Source organism: Amblyomma maculatum, chromosome 3 (assembly GCF_055883805.1).
Source record: "Amblyomma maculatum isolate TAMU_Amacu chromosome 3, ASM5588380v1, whole genome shotgun sequence".
NCBI classification, from domain to species: Eukaryota; Metazoa; Arthropoda; class Arachnida; order Ixodida; family Ixodidae; genus Amblyomma; species Amblyomma maculatum.
The window spans coordinates 178,877,684-178,888,717 of record NC_139346.1 but is presented as its reverse complement, the minus strand read 5'-3'; positions in this window follow the sequence as shown (position 1 = coordinate 178,888,717).

The following is an 11,034-nucleotide window of genomic DNA, read 5'->3' as shown; positions in this document are numbered from 1 at the left end:
GTATCTCTGTATCCAAATGTCATAAAAATATGAGCTTTAGCTGTTTGCGGATAATTATGCTGAGAACATATTGTGGAATTATTGCTGCTCTACCATGAACCTTTTCTGAAATAAAGGCTTGCAAATTAGGAAAATTTTCGTTTCCTGGGCCGATGTTTAGAATTTTTATAAAAACATCTACTCATACCCGAAAAGCGAACAGTAACTGAATACTAATAAAAACATGTATATATTTAGTCGGATAATTTTCAGCTAGCTAACTTGAGCATAATTTGTATAATCTATAACCAAAGTTGGCCAGAATAGAAGAGAAGCTCGGAACTCCACCTCTTTGACATTATTAATCAGTCATCACGCAACAGTATATAATATTTTGAAGTAAATATGAAAGATCGAACGACCATCCTTTGTTCGATCATAGGTGGCGAAAGGAAGAGGACGCGCGAATTTGTCGATGCACCAGCTGTATGGATTTACGCAAGAATGTGGATGGTAGATGGGGAGGCTTTCTATTATTTTAGAAAATGTTTGTCCGTGGTTGGCTTGAAGAAACAATGCGTTTGCGAACACACAAAACAAAACTATTTATTAGAACTCGACTCGAGCGGTGCGCGCTGGCGGCCGCTCTTCGGCTCGGTCCGAAGTCACGGCTGGCCGGTGCAAGCAGAAGAGGGCTGGGTAAAGGAGGAATGGAATGTTGAGAGGGTCGTTGGTCCTTCGTTCCCACGCGCAGCCCATGCGAACACAACACCGCGGCGGGAATCACGCGCTGGTTGAGCGGGTCGTTGTTCCCCCTCGCCTACGCGTCTACGTGCAAGACACAACAGACAGCATCCCCAGCTGCGCTGCTGTGCGGCCTCCTCCCGAAGCGTTCATTTCAGAGCTTGATGGAGACGCCACAAGACTTGTGACAGCTTCTTAAACCTTTCTTTAATTTCTTCCCTCTATAATTTTCTTTTTCATTGTGCTGTGCATAATTTTCTCTTGCGCCTATACATGTCCATGTGCTCCGGTTGGTGCTTGCTACATATCAGTGAATAGCTGAGCTGTGAAATGTCGCCGGAGTACGGATTACAGCAACGACGGGATACCATCGGCATTATCGGACTCAGTGAACGCCGTCATCTTAGACCGTGAGTATATATCTTTGCAGCATGCCATTGCTTCATAATTGGTTCTATATAATCTCCTACCAGTCCCAAATGTTATCTTTCCTTATTCTCCTCGAAACAACTGCGCGAAGCATGACTTCAAGAACTAAGCGAATTTTCGTCCGGGTTACATGCAAGCAAGTGCGTTGACTTATTTTCTGGCTGCGATATGAATAGCATTTGCGCCGAAAATAGAGGAGCCGTGCTTAACAGGTGTGTATGCCACCAACACGTGACTGAACACTGCAGGCAGCCATTTGCGCAGTTTTTTGACTGTGCAGCGCACCGCAATCAATTAGTAACCAGATACTATGCGCCCGGCTTTGTACATATATTTTGGACAGCCTCTCTTCTGCGCGCAGGAAGCCATGTTCACACAGTTTTTGGATTTTGTTAAGAGTTAAGGGCAGTTTTTTGTTTTCAGATGTACAGACGAAGTTTTGAAAACTGTTCGTGCCGTCTGTGCAAGCGAATTTTACAGTGGGGCAGACATGTGCGTGATGCCGCTTGATGACTAGGCTATAATTAATTCATAATGAACCTCCACTTTTATAATGGTTAATATCATATTGAGGAATTGAAAGCCGTGAACAGCGCAAGTGAGCCCCTTTTCAAAATTTTCTTAATCGACGCCCCCCTTCTGAGCACGTGCCTTCAGGTGAGGGCGTTATCAGAAAGCGGCGACAATAGGAGAGCGATTTCGCAGACGCGCTTCGAGGGCGGGGGAAAATAACAATACAAGCAAAAAGGCACATCAGCCGTGTGTGCACTGCGTCCCTGTCACTGCAAAGTAAACAACGTGCACGCGGGACACAATGTACAAAACATTGACGGCCGGTATGAGGCAACCATATCGTCCGAAATATATTGCTCGCGAAGCGCTCGATGACGGCGCGCACTTTCAGGCGAAATGGGACAGGATGTCAGGTCCGCCTGTTCGGCAATTACAGCTCTTTGTACCTCACGTGCCGTACCGTATGCATGAAGTGCACGCCATAGCCATCGTGCAAGAATGTTGAAACCGAAGGAGCGATCCACGTATTCTAATTCTATAGGAAATCATTTGGGAGTAGAAAAAAGCAACTTAATATGATGTGCATGGTTCTTTAATGAACGATATGTATAAATGGACGGTTGAATGGTTACAGTAATGGAGTGTTCCGCTAGAATTGTTTACGGCCGTGACCGCAATAAACATTACTCATATTGCTCTTAGCTTTAAGCTCTGGCATTGATAAGCCTATCTAAAGAACCGACTGGCAGTGACAGGTTGTTTACAGCTGTTGATCAAAAGGTAGGCCATCATGCTATTATTGCAGGCATATTTGCTTCTTTTTGCACCTCTGTTTACTAAAACTTAATTTTGTTCCCCATTCCTAGGGACGCTGCACCTCTTACAACACTCACTGTTCAGTCGCTTTTATTCAAGTATACAAAAAGGAGGGAATGCGCATGCACTCATAGGATAGCCTGTCTTTCCGTTAACAGCTGCAAATAACACGCCACTGCTCCTCGGTACCTTGGATGAAGTTTTCAATGGGGTTACCTGAGATGCCTAGCAATTGCTGTAATATTTATACCAATCACTGCAGTGAAACAGAAAGGTAACACTGCATCACTTTAACTGCTGCATGCACCTATAAACGTGCTTTAATTTATTGCCTATTCTTATAGACGCAGGACCTCTTACTATAGGCTTTGTTCAGTAAGCAACCGTCTTTCATTGCTTCAATTTCTATCTCTCCACCACTTTCTTGTTGCTCTGGGTGTGATCATTTGATTTCATTGTTCAAATCATATTGTTTTATCATGTGTGAATGATTTAGCCTGCACATACATGCTTTCATTTTTTTAGATGCGCATCGGGAGCGTTTTCTACGTAGAAGTGGATCGATTGAGTTGTGTCACTGGTGCGAAAACCGACAACCCCCAGAAGATATGTGTCCTGTGGTTGGAAGGGCAATAAAGAAGAAGAAAATCAGCGGAAAAGCCTGCCTAAAACAAGGTAGCACTGCATCACTGTAACTGCTGCATGCACCTTTAAATATGCCTTATTTTTATTGCCTATTCTTATAGACGGTGGACCTCTTGCTATTGGCTTTTTGCAGAAAGCAACCGCCTTTCATTGCTTCAATTCCTATCTCTCCACCATTTTTTTGTTACTTCGAGTGTGATCCTTCGATTTATTGTTCAAATCATATTATTAAATCGCCGGTGAATGATTTCGCCTACACATACATGCTTTCATTTTTTTTTAGGTGCGCATCGAGAGTGTTTTCTACGTATAAATGGATCGATTAAGTTGTATCACTGGTGCGAAAACCAACAGTTCGGTACCCCCAGAAGATTTGTGTCCTGTGGGTGGCAGGGGTATAAAAAAGAGGATAATCAGTGGAAAAGCCTGCCTAAAAACTTACAAAGATGGCGCAAAAGCGAAATGCTGATCAGGGTTAGAGTCTGATTACTTCTGTTATCCCATTTCACTTGCAAGGTGATGTGACATATATGAAGCACCTTAGTATAATTTGTGGTATACTCACTGAAAATTGTGTAGACATTAATTTTTGTCTCGTTCAATTATTTTGAGTGACGCACGAATTGGAATAAAACGAAGTCATCCACACGTCTAATGCCCATGGACATTAGATGCGTGGATGAGCTCATTAATTGTGTTCCTATGTGAGCATGCAATAGTTTGTCGAATATAATTATATGTTAAAAGTTGATTTTTTTACTGTTAACCGGAGTAATACATATGCTCCATATCATAGCATTATTCGCCTGTAGTTTGTATCTGCTCTTTCCTAAATTGTATTCTACAAAGTATACGTGTGTCATCTCGTACGTCTATTTAACTAGCGAACAATTTGCAATCGAATCCCTTTTGTGATGTTTCAGCTACAAATAATGTATGACAGTTGTGACAATATAGGCAGCTTTAGGTATAACATATAGCGCGAAAATCTTTAATATATGCAATGATATTTTTATTCACCGCATTGGCTAAACCAGCCTGTTGAAGAGACGAAATGAAAACAAATATGGATGTCTTCGGACAGGAACAGTAATCGTGGTGCCATGACCATTTTTTTAATTAAATTTTCATATGTCGTGGGGTAATGTCTCGACACAAAGGAATGACCCTTAGGTTTGCCAGATGCGGCGTAGTATTCTCGAAAAAAAAAAAAAAAACGCCTATCACTAAAGCTGGAAAACGCCGTTTTTGTCGTTTCAAAAAGTTGCACGTTTGGAGGCCGGCTGGTTGCGTAAAATTTTGTCATCCACTGTTTTTTACTCACCGCATTTGGGTAACGTTTACTTGTATAAGAACTATTAAAGGTGTGTTTCATTGATGCAGTTGAGTTAGTAAAAAATCGCAAACTTTGCTTCAAGAACAACGCACTACAAAAATGTTAATGCTCAACCTTACATACTGGCGTGACGCATTGCGTTGTTTGCACTAAAATATTCTGTGTTTATTACGCAGGTCATATTGTTAATTTAAGGCAGAATTTGGAGCTCTAAGCTGCTATGTGTGTTCTCTGTAACGCCACCAAAAGTATTATGCTGGAAAGCGATTTGCTTAAGATTGTAATTATAAAAATTACACATTGAAAAATCATCTTCAAAAATATAGTATTGTTAGGGGTGGTCAAAGCTGACAAATGGAATAATATATTAATAACCTAGATTGAATACTATTGCACCTAGCAATAAAAAAGAATGCAGGACAGAGAAAAAGTTCAGCCTTCACTTGCGTTCTGCCATGAAATTGACAGCAATAGTGAATTAATACCATTTTAAGCTATATTAAGTATTTGTCCCAGAAGCAGAAAAACGGTGTTAAGCGCTGACAATGTTTTAAATTTTACTTAAGGTAAAATGTAACTAAATTAACCAAATACTAAATTGAAGTTTTGATGCCTATTCCATAAGGGGGAGCCATATAAGCACATCTATAGAACAAAAACAAGCATTTTTATATTTCTAATATTACATTTTGCAGAATTCAATATATTTACTGACTCAAAATAACAAAGTACTTTGCATTGTTTCCACAGATTTTGATAAAAATTGATGTTACGGCCGTTTGTTCAATTCTAATCAGTTTTCCTTATTTTACCATTTTCTTACTTTTGTCCAATTTCAAAATAATATGCAGATACACACAAAAATCTAGAGCTTCAAATTTTTTCAGAAATAAAGAATGAAACCTAGATAATGTAGAAAAATAGTTTCTGCGCCAAGATATTATTGGATCTTGCAAGAATGCAGGCTGAGTTTGGCCATTATCAGCACAAGCACTCGGTTTAATATTTAATGTTATATTTTTAAACAGTATAACGCAACACTTTTTAGTCCGTGATATTTTTGAGGTACTGAAGATTTTTTAGAGCGATTTGAATGAAAATCGAAGATGATCTTTTTTTAAATGCAGCAGATTTGCCCTTTACTGCTGTTTTCGAATTCTGAGCAATTTTGATGCGTTGTGGAGAACACACCTAGTGATCTGGAGCTCCAGATACTGCCTGGAATTAAGAACATGCGTCAGGAAGTGAAAACATATTTAGTGCAACCAACCTAATGCATCATATGCCAGTACATAAGGTTAAAAATGAATATTTTTGCAGCGTATCGCTCCTGAAGAAAAGTTTGCGATTTTTTAATAACACAACTGCAAAAACAAAATAGGTTTCTAATAGTGTTTGTAAATATAAAACCTGCTTATATTTAGTGAGTAAAAAAGAGCAGATGACAAAATCATGGTATCCAAACTTGCAACATTTTGAAATGGCAAAAACAGCGTTTTCTACCTCTAGAGATATACCATACAATTGTTTTTTTTTTCGAGGAAACTACGCGTATCTTGAAAAACTAAGGTTAATTCTTTTGTGTCTAGATACTTGCCCACCACATATAAGAATTTCATTGGAAACGAAAGATGGCCATGGGACCTCGATTATGTTTCTTATCTAAGGCAGCCATAATACGCTGTGAGAAAGCGAATATCAAGGGCTTTTTTTAATATTCCAGATTTCAAACGGTTGTGCCATCTAAGAAAATTAGAAAGCTAGGCACACCTTAGGAGTAGGCCCTCACATTCTGTTACAGCTGCATTTGCTAAGCTGAATTAATGCGTTGATTACTTTATTTTAGCCACGAATATAGCGCTATTACGTGTCAATTTTAAAGAAAGGCCGCAGTGACGCGATTCCTGTAGAATTTGTAAGTGAAATCTGTAAACCTTACAAATCTACCCATATATATGATCTCTTGCAGGTTTTATTCAAGCTACATTACACCTGCTGCGCCCCATAGCTTGAGCCAAGGGTTATAAATAAACCATTAGAAACAGATGATGGAAACCGGTGGTGCATTGCTGGCAGCCACTTAGGACAGCGCAGAAAATTTTTATTTTGTACGTGGAGAAGTGAGGTTATTCGCTTCAAGTACTAAATATTCACTTTAGACAATAAATAGGACTTACAGAGTCGGTGAGCACGTTCGGAAACCCCTGTTTCAATATTTACGGTTAGAAAGTTCATGTGTACCTTTTTTTCCAGCTGTAGATAAATTCCGGGTTATGTAGATACCGAAACCGTTACCAGCCCATCGCGCACCTCAACTGTGCTGCTCACAACATGATTTTGAGCGGACAAAACAACCTGCCGCTAAGATTGCTAGCCCCATGCATGAGTAAGGGTGATATGCTGGCGATGGTTGCTTCGCGTCGGCCCTTTGGCGCACACGAAGGCTCGAGTTACAATGAGCGTGCCGAACTTTGCAATGCGGATAATGACTACAAAGCGGTAAGGATACAAATGAGTTTAACAGTATTTTTCAGCTGTAAAATACAAATACAGTCTTGTTGGACGATTTGCTGGCGCGGACGAAGAAACCATAGGCAACTTGTAGGTCTAACGCTACACAGGGCTGTCGAGCCAAGCCAAGTCCTCAATTGTATTGTCCGGGAATCAGATTTCTGTATTTTCGTGGTTTCCTATTGTATCTGGCGTTCAAAATGCAGACGTGAGGGTTCTTTATCACAAATAATCAAACGTGGATTGTGCCGGTACTCTTCAAAGTAGCAACACCATTTATTGTGTAAGTCATTAATCAGTAATTTAGGTAAATAATGTCAATAAGGATTCCAAACAAAACCTTTTCTGTGGCGCTCAAGGTAGCTTCCAGCAATATATATCTGGTTTCCTTTGCCTGCCTCCGAAATGTTTTTTTTTATCCCTTGGATCAAATTTGCTTGGACAAGCAGTATATGTGTAAAAATGATGCACCTGTGAGCTACCCGTTTAAGTGAACTACCCACAAAACCAGTCAAAAGCGTATATCAGCTAACCAGCGGCCAGTGCAGCAGCCGTGGGCTTAGATCGCTTGTGTATATTATATCTAGCCATTTAAAAAAAAATGAAAATGGTCGCCTAACATTCTCTTGGTAACGATTATTAGTATAAACTGTTTGCACATCGCAGAAAGCGTAGGAACGGCAAAAAACTAGCGCGCCAGTCATATGCGGAGACAGCCGATAATCAAGCACTAATTCCTAGTGTGGGATGAAACACTGGCTGTCTCAGCCGTATTGCTGTGGAGGCGATCAAAATGCATCAGGGCACATATGCTATGCAATGTATGTGCGTTTTTCATCCTAATAAACCCAAGGCAGCTGAAACTAGTCTGGAACTCATCAGTATAGTGTTTCTCATTGACCATAAATTTCGGTACATGAATCCTGGAATTTTCTACATCTTCCTAAAATAATGCGCGCGATTTTATATGCCTCGTAATAGTGTTGTAAATTTTGTTTCCTCATTGTTTTTGTGCAGGTGCCATTTGCGAAAAAGTTGGGGTGGACGATTTGGAGGCACACGCATTTATTCGCAGGTGGCTGCCTGGTTCCTGTGACAGGAGGGGTGGAAGAAAAAGGTGTTATGCTGAAACCTCCCCTGGCGAACCAGGCATGCCACCTGTGAATGCAATTGCAGGGTCAGCCCCCTCACTACGCCTATGAGTGTGCCCTCCAGCTCCCTGGCCCCTTCCACTTCCCGAGAGCCCGCCCTGCCCTGACCAACCCTGCCACTGCCCCGCTAACTGCTGCTGTGTGTGCCCTCAGCGCTGGCTAGTAACAAGTGCCGTCTATAGTAACAATTGCAATAAATATTATCTTTTTGTGAACCATGCCCTTGTTTTGTGAATATCTACTGGTTGCTCATGAGCAACAATTTGAATTTACATGGCCACTCCTATTTGAAAGGCCATTATTGTCCCAGCAAGTTCGATGTGCTGTCACGAAAATATGGCTAGAATGAAAAAGGCTGCATTTTATGGCCTGCACAGGCAGTGCCACAAAATGTGTAATCTTGACATCATCAATGGCACATGAATGGAGTAGCCGGCGCACCCATAAACCATTGGATTAATATTGGTATCGACAATATGCGGCATGAATGGAGTAGCCAGTGCACCTGCAATGGATAACCATTGGTATGATATTGGCATTGACAATGGGCCATCAATGGAATAGCTGGTATTAAACAAATATTGGTAATACAATGATGGTATAATGCTGGACAGTATTGGCAAGAATCATGGTGCATGAATGGAAAGTCTAATATTGTGCCTACATTGGTGGCTCCAGCTTGGTTGAACACTGGACCAATCTTGGAACGAAAGATGGGCCAAGAATGGAGAATGTAGTAAAATGCCCAAATGCCAATATCAGTCCAATATTGATGCCATTCTTTTCCAGTGATGAACCATTGTTGGACCAATGCTGGTGTGCTGCTTGGGGTATTTTGCAAGAAAGCGTCTCACTATAAGCCTGTTTTATTATCCTGTCTTGCTATCCTGCATCTTATTGCTGTCTTCTACAGAACTCGCCATTTAGCGGTTATTTCACTCGTATGGCGTCATTATGCATTGTCAAACAACGTACACCGATCAAGGTGAACCAGTGTTAGGGAAACTTTTTGTAAAAAGCGACCAAACACGGCTAGCAACTTTTCTGCGACCTTTACGGCTTTCTCACTAATAAGAACAGAAGCGATTCACCTTTAAGGAAAATGAGCATCTTGGGGCACCGAAGTTACAGTGCCAGATGATGCAGGCTCTCCCCATACTAGCGGATTCGATATCTCCCCGAGACATTCGAGACTCTCCAACACAGTGGAAGTGACGAAGGATAGTGGGGAGGGATATATATTTAAAACCGTTCCCATGCCGCAGCTTTCGTCCTAGTTTATGCGAGCAGTCGGCACGTTGGCACGTGCGACGGTTAAGCTGGCACCGACCAAATCCCCTAAGCCTCGCGGAGCCCTGCTAAGGCGGATCGCGTCCCCGGTAACGTCGCGACAGCGCTGCCGATTCCCAAAGATATTGGAGATTAGACCCGCTCCTTTGCAACGACGATGCCTCGCACGTCGCTTTGAAAGCACGAGTTGGCTCAGACCGGCTTTAGAGCGTGGCAACCGTTGGAAGGGGGCCGCTAGCCCTCCACGTTTACCTGAAGTCGTTTAGGCGCGCGTGACGTTAATAAAAGCGCATTTTTATAGAGAGCATCAAACAACCCCCCCCCCCCCCCTTCCCCTCCTAAAACAATAGTGGTACGGGCTGGCACGCTTTTCTTTTTTACTCGTTTATTGGTCGCAAGATTATTTTTGCCCTCGCCATGACACGAGGCACCCTGTTCTTTTGAAAGAATTCGTCGAAATTCAGGATTGAGGCGTTGCATAGCAAGGGAGCGACGCCACTAGTCTGCATAGGCAGGATATTTGAGCGATATATTGAATTGCTTAGGAACCTATGAGCGTGTCCTTAGTTTCTTTTGTAACACGACTATACGCGAATTCATACAATGCAGTTTTACTAAAATGGCTTATCACTATTCAGCGACTAGCTCATCCATTTTGTGTGTACCAAAGGGATAAAAGAAAAACGTATGAATGGGGCGAACCAGAATTATTTCACTTAACATATTATCAGGTGTCCTTGAGAGTGCTTTACATATAGTTCAACATTATGTTAACAAATACGACGCTAGAGAACGCCGACAGCAGCAGAAGAGACGCCGGCGTTCGCGGTAGTCTCCTCACTGTGTGTGTTTCTTTTTTACTCGCTTAACAGAAAATTTTGGGAACTGCTTTTGACGTAGAGCTGTGTAGACGGTATTCCTTAAACGGCTGTGTTAGTGACGAAACAGCGCACATGATGGCAGGTAGGCTTCCACAAGAAGCTTGTTCAATTCAGGGAGCACCCAATGATAAAATGCAGTTGGACGCATTTCCGGTTTCACGAAATGTACATAGCAAGAAGCTTTATAAAGCAATCTTCCCAATTACGTTGCATATATTAATCATATTGCTTAAAATTTTAGTTGTCATGGGCAAAGATTGGCAGCTTTCATATATGCACGAAGAAATACAAAATAATTTTGGAAAGCTCTCTACACCTCGCCCAAGGACCGCCTACATGTCAGGTATCCACAGCCTGTGGTATAACATCAGCACGCACATATGAACTGCGGTATTTCAAAAGTACGCTGTTTTGAAAATATGGTCCATAGTTGCGCCTTTGGTGCTTCGATTTCAGATGTTGGTTATCATAGCTTTTGGATCACACCAGTTGGAAAACTCAAGTTCAAAAATTGACAAATTTTTCTATGGATTTTTTTGGATCTTCGTGATTTGTCGCGCCATCTAGAAATGGTCAATAGAAGCTTTCTGCCATAGCCATCATTGTTTTTTTAGAAATCATTCTTTTTTTTTCATCGTAATTAACTCTATGGTTGTGATATCAAAGCTTTTTTTTTTTTTTTTTTTTTTTTCAAACATCGAATGTCAAAAATACGCGTTTGAAAGCACGTTGAGTTGTA